This window comes from Salmo salar, chromosome 05, assembly GCF_965601325.2.
Source record: "Salmo salar chromosome 05, fSalSal1, whole genome shotgun sequence".
Classification (NCBI taxonomy): Eukaryota; Metazoa; Chordata; class Actinopteri; order Salmoniformes; family Salmonidae; genus Salmo; species Salmo salar.
The window spans coordinates 10,940,160-10,966,526 of NC_138295.1; the positions used below are offsets into that span (position 1 = coordinate 10,940,160).

Below are 26,367 nucleotides of genomic sequence, written 5' to 3' on the forward strand. Positions count from 1 at the left end.
CTCAGACTGCCCTGGTGCCATCTGCTTTGATGGGACTGATCTCAGACTGCCCTGGTGCCATCTGCTTTGATGGCACTGATCTCAGACAATAGCTCTGCTTTAGACACAGACAACCTTGGTGCCATCTGCTTTGATGGGACTGGACTGGATGGGCTGGGAGGAGGATGGAAGAAGAGACACAAGAAAGAGGCAACCCTCACTCACTGACAGAGTGGGCTACACGCTACAGTGACTGGACATAGGGAATGTTGTCACTGAAGAGAGCACAGTGTGTCTGATGTTGATAGTTTGACATATCCTCTGATATTCTGCTGCCAGAAAGATACAGTATGTTATAAGGAAAGATGAGAAAAGGAGATTACAGTTTTACCCTGATGATCAGAGGCTCACACACACACACACACACACACACACACACACACACACACACACACACCACACACCACCATTTGTACTGCAGTGATTTATAGAGGAAATCTTGTTCTTGTCTTCCAGAATGTATGTAGTCGACCGTATTACATTTTTAGATGTTATTCAGGTGTGAGGAGAGATGCTCTCTCATAACGATGGCTGTGAATGGGATTTATAGGTCTGCAGCTTAATAAATAGCACCCTATTCCCTATATAGTGCACTACTTTTGAATATACTGTATGGTGCCATTTGTCTGTGTTGAGCTGTGTAATAAAGGTAGGATACAGCAGGAGGTTATGAGAAGTGTCTATCTCTGTCTCTGAGGTAGTATACAGCAGGAGGTTATGAGAAGTGTCTATCTCTGTCTCTGAGGTAGTATACAGCAGGAGGTTATGAGAAGTGTCTATCTCTGTCTCTGAGGTAGTATACAGCAGGAGGTTATGAGAAGTGTCTATCTCTGTCTCTGAGGTAGTATACAGCAGGAGGTTATGAGAAGTGTCTATCTCTGTCTCTGAGGTAGTTAGTATACAGCAGGAGGTTATGAGAAGTGTCTATCTCTGTCTCTGAGGTAGTTAGTATACAGCAGGAGGTTATGAGAAGTGTCTATCTCTGTCTCTGAGGTAGTTAGTATACAGCAGGAGGTTATGAGAAGTGTCTATCTCTGTCTCTGAGGTAGTATACAGCAGAAAGGTTATGAGAAGTGTCTATCTCTGTCTCTGAGGTAGGATACAGCAGGAGGTTATGAGAAGTGTCTATCTCTGTCTCTGAGGTAGTATACAGCAGGAGGTTATGAGAAGTGTCTAACTCTGACTCTGCCTCAGAGTTCCCGGGCTGAATGCACTAGATCAGATAATGTCAACAATGACGCAGTCATCAACCCTGTCTGGCAAGGACATGGTCTTACTGTCTGTGATTTAGACTAGCATGGATGGTCATGCAAATTCAGCCCCAGCCCGGTGAAGCATTGAATCGTTCATATTTAACTTTCAATGTTAATTATGCCGGAGTGATCTGACGAGCGAGGAACTAACGGGACTATAGGAGTATGACTACCACATCCGTACACCATGAGCTAATCTGGTGTTATCTCTATTTGTTTGATTTGTTCACTCTGTTCTGGATGAAGAAGTAGCTGTAGCGTCCCGTCAGCTTTGCTGCGTTCATTTGTTCACTCTCTTCTGGATGAAGAAGTAACTGTTAGTTGCAGAGTCCTGACATCTTTGCTGCGTTTGTTTGTTCACACTGCGTTTCCTCTGTTCTCTCTTCTCTCATTTTGACATCTACATGAAAACGTAACTTTGCTGCTGACTTCTCAGAAAATAAAAAGAGTGGAATAAAAAAATAGAATGTCATCCAATTCTGCATAATAATATTTACCAGCTAAATCCATCTCTTCATTTACATACAAATGTAAAACTAGGGAGGCATGGAATCTTCTCTACATCTCAAATTAATCACATAGATGTTCACATAGAGATCAGGGTGCTGCCGGCAGCACGGAGAGAGAGAGAGAGCAAGAGACAAGGAGGGAGGAAGGGAGATAATTACTCCTTTCAAAATAAAAGCCATTTGAGATGCTAATCAGAATGACAAGTCTCTGTTTTTACATCTGAACACTTGTTTTACTTCTTCTAACACAGCCCATAAAACCAATGATGATTTAAGACAATTGGGAGGATTGGAAATATAGATGAATACATATTCACAATGCTCTCTTTCTTCATCTTCTTTCCTCTCTACTATTTCCCCCTTCGGACTCAAGGGAGCAATAACTTCTGCTGCTTATGAAGTGACAAAATACTTAGTGCCTTCCAGCGTCTTCATTTTATAATATAACAGACCTGTCTCTAATGCTAGTGGTACAAGCACCAGGGATTACAGTGCTGTCAGTCTACCCATAAAGCACCAGGGATTGCTGTCAATCTACATATAAAGCATCAGGGATTACAGTGCTGTCAATCTACATATGAAGCACCAGGAATTACAGTGCTGTCAATCTACATATAAAGCATCAGGGATTACAGTGCTGTCAGTCTACATATAAAGCATCGGGGATTACAGTGCTGTTAGTCTACATATAAAGCATCAGAGATTACAGTGCTGTCAATCTACATATAAAGCACCAGGGATTACAGTGCTGTCAGTCTACCCATAAAGCATCAGAGATTACAGTGCTGTCAGTCTACATATAAAGCATCAGGGATTATGGTGCTGTCAGTCTACCCATAAAGCATCCGGGATTACAGTGCTGTCAGTCTACATATAAAGCATCAGGGATTATGGTGCTGTCAGTCTACATATAAAGCATGAGAGATTACAGTGCTGTCAGTCTACACATAAAGCATCAGAGATTACAGTGCTGTCAGTCTACACATAAAGCATCAGAGATTACAGTGCTGTCAGTCTACACATAAAGCATCAGGGATTACAGTGCTGTCAGTCTACATATGAAAGGACATTTCAGTGAATCAAATTGAACTTTATTTTCACCCAATGGACCACACCACTCACCACCACCAGAACATAACCACCACTCTACCAGAACATAACCACCACTCTACCAGAACATAACCACCACTCCACCAGAACATAACCACCACCAGAACATAACCACCACTCCACCAGAACATAACCACCACCAGAACATAACCACCACCAGAACATAACCACCACCAGAACATAACCACCACTCCACCAGAACATAACCACCACTCCACCAGAACATAACCACCACTCCACCAGAACATAACCACCACCAGAACATAACCACCACTCCACCAGAACATAACCACCACCAGAACATAACCACCACCAGAACATAACCACCACCAGAACATAACCACCACCAGAACATAACCACCACCAGAACATAACCACCACTCCACCAGAACATAACCACCACCAGAACATAACCACCACCAGAACATAACCACCACCAGAACATAACCACCACTCCACCAGAACATAACCACCACCAGAACATAACCACCACCAGAACATAACCACCACTCCACCAGAACATAACCACCACCAGAACATAACCACCACATGTACTACACATAATCTATAACCTCTGTGACAAACTGCTATGTTGGTTAGTAACTGGTTGACTGTTCACCCTTCCTCATGTCTACACCCACCTGTTATTACCACCTAGTCTTCCTCATGTCTACACCCACCTGTTATTACCCCCTAGTCTTCATCATGTCTACACCCAGCCACCTGTTATTACCCCCTAGTCTTCATCATGTCTACACCCAGCCACCTGTTATTACCCCCTAGTCTTCATCATGTCTACACCCACCTGTTATTACCCCCTAGTCTTCCTCATGTCTACACCCACCTGTTATTACCCCCTAGTCTTCATCATGTCTACACCCAGCCACCTGTTATTACCCCCTAGTCTTCATCATGTCTACACCCACCTGTTATTACCCCCTAGTCTTCATCATGTCTACACCCACCTGTTATTACCACCTAGTCTTCATCATGTCTACACCCAGCCACCTGTTATTACCCCCTAGTCTTCATCATGTCTACACCCACCTGTTATTACCCCCTAGTCTTCATCATGTCTACACCCACCTGTTATTACCCCCTAGTCTTCATCATGTCTACACCCAGCCACCTGTTATTACCCCCTAGTCTTCATCATGTCTACCCCCACCTGTTATGGAGGATGAAACAGTCATGACCTGGATGTGTGTGTACATGTTTGTACAGTGTGTTTGTGTTTGATCAGTCGCCTCGCTCCTCACCGAAAAGGTCATTTGGTGGAGCTCCGCAGTGGCAGGTTGCATGCTGGGTGTAAAGACACAGAACCCCAGTTGCTCAGCCCCTATCACCCCTGTGCAAGCAAAAACAACCACAACTTGATGTTGTTGTGGTCTGTGTGTTTGGCTCTGGGATGTTAATGTAGTAGGTCCATAGAGACAAGGTAGGTAGCCTAGTGGTTAGAGCGTTGGGCTAGTAACTGAAAGGTTGCTGAATCGAATCCCCGAGCTGACAACGTAAAAATCTATCGTTCTTCCCCTGAGCAAGGCAGTTAAACCACTGTTCCCCAGGCGCCCCCCGCACCTCTCTGATCCAGAAGGGTTGGGTTAAATGTGGAAGACACATTTCATTGAAAGCTTTCAGTTGTACAACTGATTAAGTATCTCCCTTAGCAAGGTGGACTGACTCACTGGGAACAATAAACTACATGCTCTCTCTCTCTCTCTGCCCAAATTTCTATTAACTACCCTGTGGCAAGGCTATTTGCATAATCCCCATTCACCAACCGAATATATTTCATTGTTCGCAATAATATGAATCATCATTTGTGATAAACCAGTGTGTCTGACAGGAAGGGTTTCAGAGGTAGATTGTGCTGTTGTAGTGAGTTCTGTACGCTATGGCTTGAGTTCCTATAGCAAAAATGACAATTTGTAGAGTTCAATGGGTAGATGATGGAATAAAGAGCTTTAGTGCGCCTACATTCATGAGAACAATTACATTGTTTCTGACTTAACGATTCATTTTCATTACCACCGCTCATGTTCTCTCTCTCCATAGATCAAAAAAACACTTTTTTTCCCCCCCTTATTTCAGCTTGTAGGAAATGTACGATCTCTCACTGAGAGCTCTAGCTCTGTTAAATTAAAATATTTCACATGTGAATTAAGGATGAATCATTAAAATGACTTATTCTACAGTTCTGGTAACCCTATTGCCTACATGGCCCAATGTTCATTGGTCAAAAGTAGTGCACTAAATAGAAAGCTGGATAAATCTTTCATTTTGATTGTCATTATTTTTAATTGAGTTGGCACAACTTTCCCAATGATAGATTGGAGGTAAGATGATGTTTCTCTACAATGTCAATGTTAACATGAGGTTGACTTAAATGGCATGATTTAACCATGTCAAGCACGATCACATCGACCATCAGCCATCAGCCATCTAATGTCCGCTAGCTCTACTTAATAATGTAGAGATCACCAGCCCTCCTCTAGTTAATAATATAGAGATCACCAGCCCTCCTCTAGTTAATAATATAGAGATCAGCCCTCCTCTAGTTAATAATATAGAGATCACCAGCCCTCCTCTAGTTAATAATATAGAGATCAGCCCTCCTCTAGTTAATAATATAGAGATCACCAGCCCTCCTCTAGTTAATAATATAGAGATCAGCCCTCCTCTAGTTAATAATATAGAGATCACCAGCCCTCCTCTAGTTAATAATATAGAGATCAGCCCTCCTCTAGTTAATAATATAGAGATCACCAGCCCTCCTCTAGTTAATAATATAGAGATCAGCCCTCCTCTAGTTAATAATATAGAGATCACCAGCCCTCCTCTAGTTAATAATATAGAGATCAGCCCTCCTCTAGTTAATAATATAGAGATCACCAGCCCTCCTCTAGTTAATAATATAGAGATCAGCCCTCCTCTTGTTAATAATATAGAGATCAGCCCTCCTCTAGTTAATAATATAGAGATCACCAGCCCTCCTCTAGTTAATAATATAGAGATCACCAGCCATCCTCTAGTTAATAATATAGAGATCACCAGCCCTCCTCTAGTTAATTATATAGAGATCATCAGCCCTCCTCTAGTTAATAATATAGAGATCACCAGCCCTCCTCTAGTTAATAATATAGAGATCACCAGCCCTCCTCTAGTTAATAATGTAGTGATCACCAGCCCTCCTCTAGTTAATAATATAGAGATCAGCCCTCCTCTAGTTAATAATGTAGAGATCAGCCCTCCTCTAGTTAATAATGTAGAGATCACCAGCCCTCCTCTAGTTAATTATATAGAGATCATCAGCCCTCCTCTAGTTAATAATATAGAGATCAGCCCTCCTCTAGTTAATAATATAGAGATCACCAGCCCTCCTCTAGTTAATAATATAGAGATCACCAGCCCTCCTCTAGTTAATAATATAGAGATCATCAGCCCTCGTCTAGTTAATAATATAGAGATCAGCAGCCCTCTTCTAGTTAATAATATAGAGATCACCAGCCCTCCTCTAGTTAATAATATAGATATCAGCCCTCCTCTAGTTAATAATATAGAGATCATCAGCCCTCCTCTAGTTAATAATATAGAGATCAGCCCTCCTCTAGTTAATAATATAGAGATCAGCCCTCTTCTAGTTGGTAATATTGAGATCAGCCCTCCTCTAGTTAATAATATAGAGATCACCAGCCCTCCTCTAGTTAATAATATAGAGATCAGCCCTCCTCTAGTTAATAATATATAGATCAGCCCTCCTCTAGTTAATAATATAGAGATAACCAGCCCTCCTCTAGTTAATAATATAGAGATCACCAGCCCTCCTAAAGTTAATAATATAGAGATCAGCAGCTCTCCTCTAGTTAATAATATAGAGATCACCAGCCCTCCTCTAGTTAATAATATAGAGATCAGCCCTCCTCTAGTTAATAATATAGAGATCACCAGCCCTCCTCTAGGTAATAATATAGAGATCACCAGCCCTCCTCTAGTTAATAATATAGAGATCAGCAGCTCTCCTCTAGTTAATAATATAGAGATCACCAGCCCTCCTCTAGTTAATAATATAGAGATCAGCCCTCCTCTAGTTAATAATATAGAGATCAGCCCTCCTCTAGTTAATAATATAGAGATCACCAGCCCTCCTCTAGTTAATAATATAGAGATCAGCCCTCCTCTTGTTAATAATATAGAGATTACCAGCCCTCCTCTAGTTAATTATATAGAGATCATCAGCCCTCCTCTAGTTAATAATATAGAGATCAGCCCTCCTCTAGTTAATAATATAGAGGTCAGCCCTCCTCTAGTTAATAATATAGAGATCAGCCCTCCTCTAGTTAATAATATAGAGATCAGCCCTCCTCTAGTTAATAATATAGAGATCACCAGCCCTCCTCTAGTTAATAATATCGAGATCAGCCCTCCTCTAGTTAATAATATAGAGATCACCAGCCCTCCTCTAGTTAATTATATAGAGATCATCAGCCCTCCTCTAGTTAATAATATAGAGATCACCAGCCCTCCTCTAGTTAATAATATAGAGATCATCAGCCCTCCTCTAGTTAATAATATAGAGATCATCAGCCCTCCTCTAGTTCATAATATAGAGATCACCAGCCCTCCTCATGTTAATAATATAGAGATCACCAGCCCTCCTCTAGTTAATAATATAGAGATCAGCCCTCCTCTAGTTAATAATATAGAGATCACCAGCCCTCCTCTAGTTAATAATATAGAGATCAGCCCTCCTCTAGTTAATAATATAGAGATCAGCCCTCCTCTAGTTAATAATATAGAGATCACCAGCCCTCCTCTAGTTAATAATATAGAGATCAGCCCTCCTCTAGTTAATAATATAGAGATCACCAGCCCTCCTCTAGTTAATTATATAGAGATCATCAGCCCTCCTCTAGTTAATAATATAGAGATCACCAGCCCTCCTCTAGTTAATAATATAGAGATCATCAGCCCTCCTCTAGTTAATAATATAGAGATCACCAGCCCTCCTCAAGTTAATAATATAGAGATCACCAGCCCTCCTCAGTTAATAATATAGAGATCACCAGCCCTCCTCTAGTTAATAATATAGAGATCACCAGCCCTCCTCTAGTTAATAATATAGAGATCAGCCCTCCTCTAGTTAATAATATAGAGATCACCAGCCCTCCTCTAGTTAATAATATAGAGATCATCAGCCCTCCTCTAGTTAATAATATAGAGATCACCAGCCCTCCTCTAGTTAATAATATAGAGATCATCAGCCCTCCTCTAGTTAATAATATAGAGATCACCAGCCCTCCTCTAGTTAATAATATAGAGATCATCAGCCCTCCTCTAGTTAATAATATAGAGATCACCAGCCCTCCTAAAGTTAATAATATAGAGATCAGCCCTCCTCTAGTTAATAATATAGAGATCACCAGCCCTCCTCTAGTTAATAATATAGAGATCAGCCCTCCTCTAGTTAATAATATAGAGATCACCAGCCCTCCTCTAGTTAATAATATAGAGATCACCAGCCCTCCTCTAGTTAATAATATAGAGATCACCAGCCCTCCTCTAGTTAATAATATAGAGATCATCAGCCCTCCTCTAGTTAATAACATAGAGATCACCAGCACTCCTCTAGTTAATAATATAGAGATCAGCCCTCCTCTAGTTAATAATATAGAGATCACCAGCCCTCCTCTAGTTAATAATATAGAGATCACCAGCCCTCCTCTAGTTAATAATATAGAGATCATCAGCCCTCGTCTAGTTAATAATATAGAGATCAGCAGCCCTCTTCTAGTTAATAATATAGAGATCACCAGCCCTCCTCTAGTTAATAATATAGATATCAGCCCTCCTCTAGTTAATAATATAGAGATCATCAGCCCTCCTCTAGTTAATAATATAGAGATCAGCCCTCCTCTAGTTAATAATATAGAGATCAGCCCTCTTCTAGTTGGTAATATTGAGATCAGCCCTCCTCTAGTTAATAATATAGAGATCACCAGCCCTCCTCTAGTTAATAATATAGAGATCAGCCCTCCTCTAGTTAATAATATAGAGATCAGCCCTCCTCTAGTTAATAATATAGAGATAACCAGCCCTCCTCTAGTTAATAATATAGAGATCACCAGCCCTCCTAAAGTTAATAATATAGAGATCAGCAGCTCTCCTCTAGTTAATAATATAGAGATCAGCCCTCCTCTAGTTAATAATATAGAGATCACCAGCCCTCCTCTAGTTAATAATATAGAGATCAGCCCTCCTCTAGTTAATAATATAGAGATCACCAGCCCTCCTCTAGGTAATAATATAGAGATCACCAGCCCTCCTCTAGTTAATAATATAGAGATCAGCAGCTCTCCTCTAGTTAATAATATAGAGATCACCAGCCCTCCTCTAGTTAATAATATAGAGATCAGCCCTCCTCTAGTTAATAATATAGAGATCAGCCCTCCTCTAGTTAATAATATAGAGATCACCAGCCCTCCTCTAGTTAATAATATAGAGATCAGCCCTCCTCTTGTTAATAATATAGAGATTACCAGCCCTCCTCTAGTTAATTATATAGAGATCATCAGCCCTCCTCTAGTTAATAATATAGAGATCAGCCCTCCTCTAGTTAATAATATAGAGGTCAGCCCTCCTCTAGTTAATAATATAGAGATCAGCCCTCCTCTAGTTAATAATATAGAGATCAGCCCTCCTCTAGTTAATAATATAGAGATCACCAGCCCTCCTCTAGTTAATAATATAGAGATCAGCCCTCCTCTAGTTAATAATATAGAGATCAGCCCTCCTCTAGTTAATAATATAGAGATCACCAGCCCTCCTCTAGTTAATAATATCGAGATCAGCCTTCCTCTAGTTAATAATATAGAGATCACCAGCCCTCCTCTAGTTAATTATATAGAGATCATCAGCCCTCCTCTAGTTAATAATATAGAGATCACCAGCCCTCCTCTAGTTAATAATATAGAGATCATCAGCCCTCCTCTAGTTAATAATATAGAGATCATCAGCCCTCCTCAAGTTCATAATATAGAGATCACCAGCCCTCCTCATGTTAATAATATAGAGATCACCAGCCCTCCTCTAGTTAATAATATAGAGATCAGCCCTCCTCTAGTTAATAATATAGAGATCAGCCCTCCTCTAGTTAATAATATAGAGATCACCAGCCCTCCTCTAGTTAATAATATAGAGATCAGCCCTCCTCTTGTTAATAATATAGAGATTACCAGCCCTCCTCTAGTTAATTATATAGAGATCATCAGCCCTCCTCTAGTTAATAATATAGAGATCACCAGCCCTCCTCTAGTTAATAATATAGAGATCATCAGCCCTCCTCTAGTTAATAATATAGAGATCACCAGCCCTCCTCTAGTTAATAATATAGAGATCACCAGCACTCCTCTAGTTAATAATATAGAGATCATCAGCCCTCCTCTAGTTAATAATATAGAGATCATCAGCCCTCCTCTAGTTAATAATATAGAGATCACCAGCCCTCCTCAAGTTAATAATATAGAGATCAGCCCTCCTCTAGTTAATAATATAGAGGTCAGCCCTCCTCTAGTTAATAATATAGAGATCAGCCCTCCTCTAGTTAATAATATAGAGATCAGCCCTCCTCTAGTTAATAATATAGAGATAAGCCCTCCTCTAGTTAATAATACAGAGATCACCAGCCCTCCTCTAGTTAATAATATAGAGATCAGCCCTCCTCTAGTTAATAATATAGAGATCAGCCCTCCTCTAGTTAATAATATAGAGATCACCAGCCCTCCTCTAGTTAATAATATAGAGATCACCAGCTCTCCTCTTGTTAATAATATTGAGATCAGCCCTCCTCTAGTTAATAATATAGAGATCAGCCCTCCTCTAGTTAATAATATAGAGATCAGCCCTCCTCTAGTTAATAATATAGAGATCACCAGCCCTCCTCTAGTTAATAATATAGAGATCAGCCCTTCTCTATTTAATAATATAGAGATCACCAGCCCTCCTCTAGTTAATAATATAGAGATCACCAGCCCTCCTCTAGTTGGTAATATAGAGATCATCAGCCCTCCTCTAGTTAATAATATAGAGATCACCAGCCCTCCTCATGTTAATAATATAGAGATCACCAGCCCTCCTCTAGTTAATAATATAGAGATCAGCCCTCCTCTAGTTAATAATATAGAGATCACAAGCCCTCCTCTAGTTAATAATATAGAGATCACCAGCCCTCCTCAAGTTAATAATATAGAGATCAGCCCTCCTCTAGTTAATAATATAGAGGTCAGCCCTCCTCTAGTTAATAATATAGAGATCAGCCCTCCTCTAGTTAATAATATAGAGATCAGCCCTCCTCTAGTTAATAATATAGAGATCAGCCCTCCTCTAGTTAATAATACAGAGATCACCAGCCCTCCTCTAGTTAATAATATAGAGATCAGCCCTCCTCTAGTTAATAATATAGAGATCAGCCCTCCTCTAGTTAATAATATAGAGATCACCAGCCCTCCTCTAGTTAATAATATAGAGATCACCAGCTCTCCTCTTGTTAATAATATTGAGATCAGCCCTCCTCTAGTTAATAATACAGAGATCACCAGCCCTCCTCTAGTTAATAATATAGAGATCAGCCCTCCTCTAGTTAATAATATAGAGATCATCAGCCCTCCTATAGTTAATAATATAGAGATCAGCCCTCCTGTAGTTAATAATACAGAGATCACCAGCCCTCCTCTAGTTAATAATATAGAGATCACCAGCCCTCCTCTAGTTAATAATATAGAGATCAGCCCTCCTCTAGTTAATAATATAGAGATCACCAGCCCTCCTCTAGTTAATAATATAGAGATCACCAGCCCTCCTCTAGTTAATAATATAGAGATCATCAGCCCTCCTCTAGTTAATAATATAGAGATCACAGCCCTCCTCTAGTTAATAATATAGAGATCACCAGCCCTCCTCTAGTTAATAATATAGAGATCAGCCCTCCTCTAGTTAATAATATAGAGATCAGCCCTCCTCTAGTTAATAATGTAGAGATAACCAGCCCTCCTCTAGTTAATAATATAGAGATCATCAGCCCTCCTCTAGTTAATAATATAGAGATCACCAGCCCTCCTCATGTTAATAATATAGAGATCACCAGCCCTCCTCTAGTTAATAATATAGAGATCAGCCCTCCTCTAGTTAATAATATAGAGATCACCAGCCCTCCTCATGTTAATAATATAGAGATCACCAGCCCTCCTCTAGTTAATAATATAGAGATCAGCCTTCCTCTAGTTAATAATATAGAGATCACCAGCCCTCCTCTAGTTAGTAATATAGAGATCACCAGCCCTCCTCTAGTTAATAATATAGAGATAACCAGCCCTCCTCTAGTTAATAATATAGAGATCACCAGCCCTCCTCTAGTTAATAATGTAGTGATCACCAGCCCTCCTCTAGTTAATAATGTAGAGATCACCAGCCCTCCTCTAGTTAATTATATAGAGATCATCAGCCCTCCTCTAGTTAATAATATAGAGATCAGCCCTCCTCTAGTTAATAATATAGGGATCAGCCCTCCTCTAGTTAATAATGTAGAGATCACCAGCCCTCCTCTAGTTAATAATATAGAGATCATCAGCCCTCCTCTAGTTAATAATATAGAGATCACCAACCCTCCTCATGTGAATAATATAGAGATCACCAGCCCTCCTCTAGTTAATAATATAGAGATCAGCCCTCCTCTTGTTAATAATATAGAGATCAGCCCTCCTCTAGTTAATAATATAGAGATCACCAGCCCTCCTCTAGTTAATAATATAGAGATCACCAGCCATCCTCTAGTTAATAATATAGAGATCACCAGCCCTCCTCTAGTTAATTATATAGAGATCATCAGCCCTCCTCTAGTTAATAATATAGAGATCACCAGCCCTCCTCTAGTTAATAATATAGAGATCACCAGCCCTCCTCTAGTTAATAATGTAGTGATCACCAGCCCTCCTCTAGTTAATAATATAGAGATCAGCCCTCCTCTAGTTAATAATGTAGAGATCAGCCCTCCTCTAGTTAATAATGTAGAGATCACCAGCCCTCCTCTAGTTAATTATATAGAGATCATCAGCCCTCCTCTAGTTAATAATATAGAGATCAGCCCTCCTCTATTTAATAATATAGAGATCAGCCCTCCTCTAGTTAATAATGTAGAGATCAGCCCTCCTCTAGTTAATAATATAGAGATCACCAGCTCTCCTCTAGTTAATAATATAGAGATCACCAGCCCTCCTCTAGTTAATAATATAGAGATCATCAGCCCTCCTCTAGTTAATAATATAGAGATCACCAGCCCTCCTCTAGTTAATAATATAGAGATCACCAGCCCTCCTCTAGTTAATAATATAGAGATCATCAGCCCTCGTCTAGTTAATAATATAGAGATCAGCAGCCCTCTTCTAGTTAATAATATAGAGATCACCAGCCCTCCTATAGTTAATAATATAGATATCAGCCCTCCTCTAGTTAATAATATAGAGATCATCAGCCCTCCTCTAGTTAATAATATAGAGATCAGCCCTCCTCTAGTTAATAATATAGAGATCAGCCCTCTTCTAGTTGGTAATATTGAGATCAGCCCTCCTCTAGTTAATAATATAGAGATCACCAGCCCTCCTCTAGTTAATAATATAGAGATCAGCCCTCCTCTAGTTAATAATATAGAGATCACCAGCCCTCCTCTAGTTAATAATATAGAGATCAGCCCTCCTCTAGTTAACAATATAGAGATCACCAGCCCTCCTCTAGTTAATAATATAGAGATCACCAGCCCTCATAAAGTTAATAATATAGAGATCAGCAGCTCTCCTCTAGTTAATAATATAGAGATCACCAGCCCTCCTCTAGTTAATAATGTAGAGATCAGCCCTCCTCTAGTTAATAATATAGAGATCACCAGGCCTCCTCTTGTTAATAATATAGAGATCAGCCCTCCTCTAGTTAATAATATAGAGATCACCAGCCCTCCTCTAGTTAATAATATAGAGATCACCAGCCCTCCTAAAGTTAATAATATAGAGATCAGCAGCTCTCCTCTAGTTAATAATATAGAGATCACCAGCCCTCCTCTAGTTAATAATATAGAGATCACCAGCCCTCTTCTAGTTAATAATATAGAGATCAGCAGCTCTCCTCTAGTTAATAATATAGAGATCACAGCCCTCCTCTAGTTAATAATATAGAGATCAGCAGCTCTCCTCTAGTTAATAATATAGAGATCACCAGCCCTCCTCTAGTTAATAATAAAGAGATCAGCCCTCCTCTAGTTAATAATATAGAGATCACCAGCCCTCCTCTAGTTAATAATATAGAGATCAGCCCTCCTCTTGTTAATAATATAGAGATTACCAGCCCTCCTCTAGTTAATTATATAGAGATCATCAGCCCTCCTCTAGTTAATAATATAGAGATCACCAGCCCTCCTCTAGTTAATAATATAGAGATCATCAGCCCTCCTCTAGTTAATAATGTAGAGATCAGCCCTCCTCTAGTTAATAATGTAGAGATCACCAGCCCTCCTCTAGTTAATAATATAGAGATCATCAGCCCTCCTCTAGTTAATAATATAGAGATCAGCCCTCCTCTAGTTAATAATATAGAGATCAGCCCTCCTCTAGTTAATAATGTAGAGATCAGCCCTCCTCTAGTTAATAATATAGAGATCACCAGCCCTCCTCTAGTTAATAATATAGAGATCACCAGCCCTCCTCTAGTTGGTAATATAGAGATCATCAGCCCTCCTCTAGTTAATAATATAGAGATCACCAGCCCTCCTCATGTTAATAATATAGAGATCACCAGCCCTCCTCTAGTTAATAATATAGAGATCAGCCCTCCTCTAGTTAATAATATAGAGATCACCAGCCCTCCTCTAGTTAATAATATAGAGATCACCAGCCCTCCTCAAGTTAATAATATAGAGATCAGCCCTCCTCTAGTTAATAATATAGAGGTCAGCCCTCCTCTAGTTAATAATATAGAGATCAGCCCTCCTCTAGTTAATAATATAGAGATCAGCCCTCCTCTAGTTAATAATATAGAGATCAGCCCTCCTCTAGTTAATAATACAGAGATCACCAGCCCTCCTCTAGTTAATAATATAGAGATCAGCCCTCCTCTAGTTAATAATATAGAGATCAGCCCTCCTCTAGTTAATAATATAGAGATCACCAGCCCTCCTCTAGTTAATAATATAGAGATCACCAGCTCTCCTCTTGTTAATAATATTGAGATCAGCCCTCCTCTAGTTAATAATACAGAGATCACCAGCCCTCCTCTAGTTAATAATATAGAGATCAGCCCTCCTCTAGTTAATAATATAGAGATCAGCCCTCCTCTAGTTAATAATATAGAGATCACCAGCCCTCCTCTAGTTAATAATATAGAGATCACCAGCTCTCCTCTTGTTAATAATATTGAGATCAGCCCTCCTCTAGTTAATAATATAGAGATCACCAGCCCTCCTCTAGTTAATAATATAGAGATCACCAGCTCTCCTCTTGTTAATAATATTGAGATCAGCCCTCCTCTAGTTAATAATACAGAGATCACCAGCCCTCCTCTAGTTAATAATATAGAGATCAGCCCTCCTCTAGTTAATAATATAGAGATCAGCCCTTCTCTATTTAATAATATAGAGATCACCAGCCCTCCTCTAGTTAATAATATAGAGATCACCAGCCCTCCTCTAGTTGGTAATATAGAGATCATCAGCCCTCCTCTAGTTAATAATATAGAGATCAGCCCTCCTCTAGTTAATAATATAGAGATCACCAGCCCTCCTCTAGTTAATAATATAGAGATCAGCCCTCCTCTAGTTAATAATATAGAGATCAGCCCTCCTCTAGTTAATAATGTAGAGATAACCAGCCCTCCTCTAGTTAATAATATAGAGATCATCAGCCCTCCTCTAGTTAATAATATAGAGATCACCAGCCCTCCTCATGTTAATAATATAGAGATCACCAGCCCTCCTCTAGTTAATAATATAGAGATCAGCCCTCCTCTAGTTAATAATATAGAGATCACCAGCCCTCCTCATGTTAATAATATAGAGATCACCAGCCCTCCTCTAGTTAATAATATAGAGATCAGCCTTCCTCTAGTTAATAATATAGAGATCACCAGCCCTCCTCTAGTTAATAATATAGAGATCACCAGCCCTCCTCTAGTTAATTATATAGAGATCATCAGCCCTCCTCCAGTTAATAATATAGAGATCACCAGCCCTCCTCTAGTTAATAATATAGAGATCACCAGCCCTCCTCTAGTTAATAATGTAGTGATCACCAGCCCTCCTCTAGTTAATAATGTAGAGATCACCAGCCCTCCTCTAGTTAATTATATAGAGATCATCAGCCCTCCTCTAGTTAATAATATAGAGATCAGCCCTCCTCTTGTTAATAATATAGAGATCAGCCCTCCTCTAGTTAATAATATAGAGATCACCAGCCCTCCTCTAGTTAATAATATAGAGATCACCAGCCATCCTCTAGTTAATAATATAGAGATCACCAGCCCTCCTCTAGTTAATTATATAGAGATCATCAGCCCTCCTCTAGTTAATAATATAGAGATCACCAGCCCTCCTCTAGTTAATAATATAGAGATCACCAGCCCTCCTCTAGTTAATAATGTAGTGATCACCAGCCCTCCTCTAGTTAATAATATAGAGATCAGCCCTCCTCTAGTTAATAATGTAGAGATCAGCCCTCCTCTAGTTAATAATGTAGAGATCACCAGCCCTCCTCTAGTTAATTATATAGAGATCATCAGCCCTCCTCTAGTTAATAATATAGAGATCAGCCCTCCTCTAGTTAATAATATAGAGATCAGCCCTCCTCTAGTTAATAATGTAGAGATCAGCCCTCCTCTAGTTAATAATATAGAGATCACCAGCTCTCCTCTAGTTAATAATATAGAGATCACCAGCCCTCCTCTAGTTAATAATATAGAGATCATCAGCCCTCCTCTAGTTAATAATATAGAGATCACCAGCCCTCCTCTAGTTAATAATATAGAGATCACCAGCCCTCCTCTAGTTAATAATATAGAGATCATCAGCCCTCGTCTAGTTAATAATATAGAGATCAGCAGCCCTCTTCTAGTTAATAATATAGAGATCACCAGCCCTCCTATAGTTAATAATATAGATATCAGCCCTCCTCTAGTTAATAATATAGAGATCATCAGCCCTCCTCTAGTTAATAATATAGAGATCAGCCCTCCTCTAGTTAATAATATAGAGATCAGCCCTCTTCTAGTTGGTAATATTGAGATCAGCCCTCCTCTAGTTAATAATATAGAGATCACCAGCCCTCCTCTAGTTAATAATATAGAGATCAGCCCTCCTCTAGTTAATAATATAGAGATCACCAGCCCTCCTCTAGTTAATAATATAGAGATCAGCCCTCCTCTAGTTAACAATATAGAGATCACCAGCCCTCCTCTAGTTAATAATATAGAGATCACCAGCCCTCATAAAGTTAATAATATAGAGATCAGCAGCTCTCCTCTAGTTAATAATATAGAGATCACCAGCCCTCCTCTAGTTAATAATATAGAGATCAGCCCTCCTCTAGTTAATAATATAGAGATCACCAGCCCTCCTCTAGTTAATAATATAGAGATCACCAGCCCTCCTCTAGTTAATAATATAGAGATCACCAGCCCTCCTCTAGTTAATAATATAGAGATCACCAGCCCTCCTCTAGTTAATAATATAGAGATCATCAGCCCTCCTCTAGTTAATAACATAGAGATCACCAGTACTCCTCTAGTTAATAATATAGAGATCAGCCCTCCTCTAGTTAATAATATAGAGATCACCAGCCCTCCTCTAGTTAATAATATAGAGATCACCAGCCCTCCTCTAGTTAATAATATAGAGATCATCAGCCCTCGTCTAGTTAATAATATAGAGATCAGCAGCCCTCTTCTAGTTAATAATATAGAGATCACCAGCCCTCCTCTAGTTAATAATATAGATATCAGCCCTCCTCTAGTTAATAATATAGAGATCATCAGCCCTCCTCTAGTTAATAATATAGAGATCAGCCCTTCTCTAGTTAATAATATAGAGATCAGCCCTCTTCTAGTTGGTAATATTGAGATCAGCCCTCCTCTAGTTAATAATATAGAGATCACCAGCCCTCCTCTAGTTAATAATATAGAGATCAGCCCTCCTCTAGTTAATAATATAGAGATCACCAGGCCTCCTCTTGTTAATAATATAGAGATCAGCCCTCCTCTAGTTAATAATATAGAGATCACCAGCCCTCCTCTAGTTAATAATATAGAGATCACCAGCCCTCCTAAAGTTAATAATATAGAGATCAGCAGCTCTCCTCTAGTTAATAATATAGAGATCACCAGCCCTCCTCTAGTTAATAATATAGAGATCACCAGCCCTCCTCTAGTTAATAATATAGAGATCAGCAGCACTCCTCTAGTTAATAATATAGAGATCACAGCCCTCCTCTAGTTAATAATATAGAGATCAGCAGCTCTCCTCTAGTTAATAATATAGAGATCACCAGCCCTCCTCTAGTTAATAATAAAGAGATCAGCCCTCCTCTAGTTAATAATATAGAGATCACCAGCCCTCCTCTAGTTAATAATATAGAGATCACCAGCCCTCCTCTAGTTAATAATATAGAGATCAGCCCTCCTCTTGTTAATAATATAGAGATTACCAGCCCTCCTCTAGTTAATTATATAGAGATCATCAGCCCTCCTCTAGTTAATAATATAGAGATCACCAGCCCTCCTCTAGTTAATAATATAGAGATCATCAGCCCTCCTCTAGTTAATAATGTAGAGATCAGCCCTCCTCTAGTTAATAATGTAGAGATCACCAGCCCTCCTCTAGTTAATTATATAGAGATCATCAGCCCTCCTCTAGTTAATAATATAGAGATCAGCCCTCCTCTAGTTAATAATGTAGAGATCAGCCCTCCTCTAGTTAATAATATAGAGTTCACCAGCTCTCCTCTAGTTAATAATATAGAGATCACCAGCCCTCCTCTAGTTAATAATATAGAGATCATCAGCCCTCCACTAGTTAATAACATAGAGATCACCAGCACTCCTCTAGTTAATAATATAGAGATCAGCCCTCCTCTAGTTAATAATATAGAGATCACCAGCCCTCCTCTAGTTAATAATATAGAGATCACCAGCCCTCCTCTAGTTAATAATATAGAGATCATCAGCCCTCGTCTAGTTAATAATATAGAGATCAGCAGCCCTCTTCTATTTAATAATATAGAGATCACCAGCCCTCCTCTAGTTAATAATATAGAGATCACCAGCCCTCCTCTAGTTAATAATATAGAGATCACCAGCCCTCCTCTAGTTAATAATATAGAGATCACCAGCCCTCCTCTAGTTAATAATATAGAGATCATCAGCCCTCCTCTAGTTAATAATATAGAGATCAGCCCTCCTCTAGTTAATAATATAGAGATCAGCCCTCCTCTAGTTAATAATATAGAGATCACCAGCCCTCCTCTAGTTAATAATATAGAGATCAGCCCTCCTCTAGTTAATAATATAGAGATCACCAGCCCTCCTCTAGTTAATAATATAGAGATCACCAGCCCTCCTCTAGTTAATAATATAGAGATCAGCAGCTCTCCTCTAGTTAATAATATAGAGATCACCAGCCCTCCTCTAGTTAATAATATAGAGATCAGCCCTCCTCTAGTTAATAATATAGAGATCACCAGCCCTCCTCTAGTTAATAATATAGAGATCACCAGCCCTCCTCTAGTTAATAATATAGAGATCAGCAGCTCTCCTCTAGTTAATAATATAGAGATCACCAGCCCTCCTCTAGTTAATAATATAGAGATCAGCCCTCCTCTAGTTAATAATATAGAGATCACCAGCCCTCCTCTAGTTAATAATATAGAGATCAGCCCTCCTCTTGTTAATAATGTAGAGATTACCAGCCCTCCTCTAGTTAATTATATAGAGATCATCAGCCCTCCTCTAGTTAATAATATAGAGATCACCAGCCCTCCTCTAGTTAATAATATAGAGATCAGCCCTCCTCTAGTTAATAATGTAGAGATCAGCCCTCCTCTAGTTAATAATATAGAGATCACCAGCCCTCCTCTAGTTAATAATATAGAGATCACCAGCCCTCCTCTAGTTAATAATATAGAGATCATCAGCCCTCCTCTAGTTAATAATATAGAGATCACCAGCCCTCCTCTAGTTAATAATATAGAGATCAGCCCTCCTCTAGTTAATAATATAGAGATCACCAGCCCTCCTCTAGTTAATAATATAGAGATCACCAGCCCTCCTCTAGTTAATAATATAGAGATCAGCAGCTCTCCTCTAGTTAATAATATAGAGATCACCAGCCCTCCTCTAGTTAATAATATAGAGATCATCAGCCCTCCTCTAGTTAATAATATAGAGATCACCAGCCCTCCTCTAGTTAATAATATAGAGATCATCAGCCCTCCTCTAGTTAATAATATAGAGATCAGCCCTCCTCTAGTTAATAATATAGAGATCACCAGCCCTCCTCTAGTTAATAATATAGAGATCAGCCCTCCTCTTGTTAATAATATAGAGATTACCAGCCCTCCTCTAGTTAATTATATAGAGATCACCAGCCCTCCTCTAGTTAATAATATAGAGATCACCAGCCCTCCTCTAGTTAATAATATAGAGATCATCAGCCCTCCTCTAGTTAATAATATAGAGATCAGCCCTCCTCTAGTTAATAATATAGAGATCACCAGCCCTCCTCTAGTTAATAATATAGAGATCACCAGCCCTCCTCTAGTTAATAATATAGAGATCAGCAGCTCTCCTCTAGTTAATAATATAGAGATCACCAGCCCTCCTCTAGTTAATAATATAGAGATCAGCCCTCCTCTAGTTAATAATATAGAGATCACCAGCCCTCCTCTAGTTAATAATATAGAGATCAGCCCTCCTCTAGTTAATAATATAGAGATTACCAGCCCTCCTCTAGTTAATAATATAGAGATCACCAGCCCTCCTCTAGTTAATAATGTAGAGATCACCAGCCCTCCTCTAGTTAATAATATAGAGATCATCAGCCCTCCTCTAGTTAATAATATAGAGATCACCAGCCCTCCTCATGTTAATAATATAGAGATCACCAGCCCTCCTCTAGTTAATAATATAGAGATCAGCCCTCCTCTAGTTAATAATATAGAGATCACCAGCCCTCCTCTAGTTAATAATATAGAGATCATCAGCCCTCCTCTAGTTAATAATATAGAGATCAGCCCTCCTCTAGTTAATAATATAGAGGTCAGCCCTCCTCTAGTTAATAATATAGAGATCAGCCCTCCTCTAGTTAATAATATAGAGATCAGCCCTCCTCTAGTTAATAATATAGAGATCAGCCCTCCTCTAGTTAATAATACAGAGATCACCAGCCCTCCTCTAGTTAATAATATAGAGATCACCAGCTCTCCTCTTGTTAATAATATTGAGATCAGCCCTCCTCTAGTTAATAATATAGAGATCACCAGCCCTCCTCTAGTTAATAATATAGAGATCAGCCCTCCTCTAGTTAATAATATAGAGATCACCAGCCCTCCTCTAGTTAATAATATAGAGATCACCAGCCCTCCTCTAGTTAATAATATAGAGATCAGCAGCTCTCCTCTAGTTAATAATATAGAGATCACCAGCCCTCCTCTAGTTAATAATATAGAGATCAGCCCTCCTCTAGTTAATAATATAGAGATCACCAGCCCTCCTCTAGTTAATAATATAGAGATCAGCCCTCCTCTTGTTAATAATATAGAGATTACCAGCCCTCCTCTAGTTAATAATATAGAGATCACCAGCCCTCCTCTAGTTAATAATGTAGAGATCACCAGCCCTCCTCTAGTTAATAATATAGAGATCATCAGCCCTCCTCTAGTTAATAATATAGAGATCACCAGCCCTCCTCATGTTAATAATATAGAGATCACCAGCCCTCCTCTAGTTAATAATATAGAGATCAGCCCTCCTCTAGTTAATAATATAGAGATCACCAGCCCTCCTCTTGTTAATAATATAGAGATCATCAGCCCTCCTCTAGTTAATAATATAGAGATCATCAGCCCTCCTCTAGTTAATAATATAGAGATCAGCCCTCCTCTAGTTAATAATATAGAGATCAGCCCTCCTCTAGTTAATAATATAGAGATCAGCCCTCCTCTAGTTAATAATATAGAGATCACCAGCCCTCCTCTAGTTAATAATATAGAGATCACCAGCTCTCCTCTTGTTAATAATATTGAGATCAGCCCTCCTCTAGTTAATAATATAGAGATCACCAGCCCTCCTCTAGTTAATAATATAGAGATCAGCCCTCCTCTAGTTAATAATATAGAGATCAGCCCTCCTCTAGTTAATAATATAGAGATCACCAGCCCTCCTCTTGTTAATAATATAGAGATCAGCCCTCCTCTATTTAATAATATAGAGATCACCAGCCCTCCTCTAGTTAATAATATAGAGATCACCAGCCCTCCTCTAGTTGGTAATATAGAGATCATCAGCCCTCCTCTAGTTAATAATATAGAGATCAGCCCTCCTCTAGTTAATAATATAGAGATCAGCCCTCCTCTAGTTAATAATATAGAGATCACCAGCCCTCCTCTAGTTAATAATATAGAGATCAGCCCTCCTCTAGTTAATAATATAGAGATCAGCCCTCCTCTAGTTAATAATGTAGAGATCACCAGCCCTCCTCTAGTTAATAATATAGAGATCACCAGCCCTCCTCATGTTAATAATATAGAGATCACCAGCCCTCCTCTAGTTAATAATATAGAGATCAGCCCTCCTCTAGTCAATAATATAGAGATCACCAGCCCTCCTCTAGTTAATAATATAGAGATCAGCCCTCCTCTAGTTAATAATATAGAGATCACCATCCCTCCTCATGTTAATAATATAGAGATCACCAGCCCTCCTCTAGTTAATAATATAGAGATCAGCCCTCCTCTAGTTAATAATATAGAGATCACCAGCCCTCCTCTAGTTAATAATATAGAGATCACCAGCTCTCCTCTTGTTAATAATATTGAGATCAGCCCTCCTCTAGTTAATAATATAGAGATCACCAGCCCTCCTCTAGTTAATAATATAGAGATCAGCCCTCCTCTAGTTAATAATATAGAGATCACCAGCCCTCCTCTAGTTAATAATATAGAGATCACCAGCCCTCCTCTAGTTAATAATATAGAGATCAGCAGCTCTCCTCTAGTTAATAATATAGAGATCACCAGCCCTCCTCTAGTTAATAATATAGAGATCAGCCCTCCTCTAGTTAATAATATAGAGATCACCAGCCCTCCTCTAGTTAATAATATAGAGATCAGCCCTCCTCTTGTTAATAATATAGAGATTACCAGCCCTCCTCTAGTTAATAATATAGAGATCACCAGCCCTCCTCTAGTTAATAATGTAGAGATCACCAGCCCTCCTCTAGTTAATAATATAGAGATCATCAGCCCTCCTCTAGTTAATAATATAGAGATCACCAGCCCTCCTCATGTTAATAATATAGAGATCACCAGCCCTCCTCTAGTTAATAATATAGAGATCAGCCCTCCTCTAGTTAATAATATAGAGATCACCAGCCCTCCTCTTGTTAATAATATAGAGATCATCAGCCCTCCTCTAGTTAATAATATAGAGATCATCAGCCCTCCTCTAGTTAATAATATAGAGATCACCAGCCCTCCTCTAGTTAATAATATAGAGATCAGCCCTCCTCTAGTTAATAATGTAGAGGTCAGCCCTCCTCTAGTTAATAATATAGAGATCAGCCCTCCTCTAGTTAATAATACAGAGATCACCAGCCCTCCTCTAGTTAATAATATAGAGATCAGCCCTCCTCTAGTTAATAATATAGAGATCAGCCCTCCTCTAGTTAATAATATAGAGATCACCAGCCCTCCTCTAGTTAATAATATAGAGATCACCAGCTCTCCTCTTGTTAATAATATTGAGATCAGCCCTCCTCTAGTTAATAATATAGAGATCACCAGCCCTCCTCTAGTTAATAATATAGAGATCACCAGCCCTCCTCTAGTTAATAATATAGAGATCACCAGCCCTCCTCTAGTTAATAATATAGAGATCACCAGCTCTCCTCTTGTTAATAATATTGAGATCAGCCCTCCTCTAGTTAATAATATAGAGATCACCAGCCCTCCTCTAGTTAATAATATAGAGATCAGCCCTCCTCTAGTTAATAATATAGAGATCACCGCCCTCCTCTAGTTAATAATATAGAGATCACCAGCCCTCCTCTATTTAATAATATAGAGATCACCAGCCCTCCTCTAGTTAATAATATAGAGATCACCAGCCCTCCTCTAGTTGGTAATATAGAGATCATCAGCCCTCCTCTAGTTAATAATATAGAGATCAGCCCTCCTCTAGTTAATAATATAGAGATCAGCCCTCCTCTAGTTAATAATATAGAGATCACCAGCCCTCCTCTAGTTAATAATATAGAGATCAGCCCTCCTCTAGTTAATAATATAGAGATCAGCCCTCCTCTAGTTAATAATGTAGAGATCACCAGCCCTCCTCTAGTTAATAATATAGAGATCACCAGCCCTCCTCATGTTAATAATATAGAGATCACCAGCCCTCCTCTAGTTAATAATATAGAGATCAGCCCTCCTCTAGTTAATAATATAGAGATCACCAGCCCTCCTCTAGTTAATAATATAGAGATCAGCCCTCCTCTAGTTAATAATATAGAGATCACCATCCCTCCTCATGTTAATAATATAGAGATCACCAGCCCTCCTCTAGTTAATAATATAGAGATCAGCCCTCCTCTAGTTAATAATATAGAGATCACCAGCCCTCCTCTAGTTAATAATATAGAGATCACCAGCTCTCCTCTTGTTAATAATATTGAGATCAGCCCTCCTCTAGTTAATAATATAGAGATCACCAGCCCTCCTCTAGTTAATAATATAGAGATCAGCCCTCCTCTAGTTAATAATATAGAGATCACCAGCCCTCCTCTAGTTAATAATATAGAGATCAGCAGCTCTCCTCTAGTTAATAATATAGAGATCACCAGCCCTCCTCTAGTTAATAATATAGAGATCAGCCCTCCTCTAGTTAATAATATAGAGATCACCAGCCCTCCTCTAGTTAATAATATAGAGATCAGCCCTCCTCTAGTTAATAATATAGAGATCACCAGCCCTCCTCTAGTTAATAATATAGAGATCACCAGCCCTCCTCTAGTTAATAATATAGAGATCATCAGCCCTCCTCTAGTTAATAATATAGAGATCAGCCCTCCTCAGTTAATCATTTAGAGATCAACCCTCCTCTAGTTAATAATATAGAGATCAGCCCTCCTCTAGTTAATAATATAGAGATCATCAGCCCTCCTCTAGTTAATAATATAGAGATCAGCCCTCCTCTAGTTAATAATATAGAGATCAGCCCTCCTCTAGTTAATAATATAGAGATCACCAGCCCTCCTCTAGTTAATAATATAGAGATCAGCCCTCCTCTAGTTAATAATATAGAGATCACCAGCCCTCCTCTAGTTAATAATATAGAGATCAGCCCTCCTCTAGTTAATAATATAGAGATCAGCCCTCCTCTAGTTAATAATATAGAGATCACCAGCCCTCCTCTAGTTAATAATATAGAGATCAGCCCTCCTCTATTTAATAATATAGAGATCACCAGCCCTCCTCTAGTTAATAATATAGAGATCACCAGCCCTCCTCTAGTTGGTAATATAGAGATCATCAGCCCTCCTCTAGTTAATAATATAGAGATCAGCCCTCCTCTAGTTAATAATATAGAGATCAGCCCTCCTCTAGTTAATAATATAGAGATCACCAGCCCTCCTCTAGTTAATAATATAGAGATCAGCCCTCCTCTAGTTAATAATATAGAGATCAGCCCTCCTCTAGTTAATAATGTAGAGATCACCAGCCCTCCTCTAGTTAATAATATAGAGATCACCAGCCCTCCTCATGTTAATAATATAGAGATCACCAGCCCTCCTCTAGTTAATAATATAGAGATCAGCCCTCCTCTAGTTAATAATATAGAGATCAGCCCTCCTCTAGTTAATAATATAGAGATCACCAGCCCTCCTCATGTTAATAATATAGAGATCACCAGCCCTCCTCTAGTTAATAATATAGAGATCAGCCCTCCTCTAGTTAATAATATAGAGATCACCAGCCCTCCTCTAGTTAATAATATAGAGATCACCAGCCCTCCTCTAGTTAATAATATAGAGATCACCAGCCCTCCTCTAGTTAATAATATAGAGATCACCAGCCCTCCTCTAGTTAATAATATAGAGATCAGCCCTCCTCTAGTTAATAATATAGAGATCACCAGCCCTCCTCTAGTTAATAATATAGAGA

The 26,367-nt window shown here is 39.1% G+C and overlaps 1 protein-coding gene across 2 annotated transcripts in view; it reads left to right on the top strand.

Moving 5' to 3' along the window:
* LOC106604216 (glutamate receptor 3) overlaps window positions 1–26,367 on the top strand; it is a 334,651-nt gene that overhangs the window by 125,420 nt on the left and 182,864 nt on the right. The gene's annotated exons all lie outside the window — the stretch shown is intronic.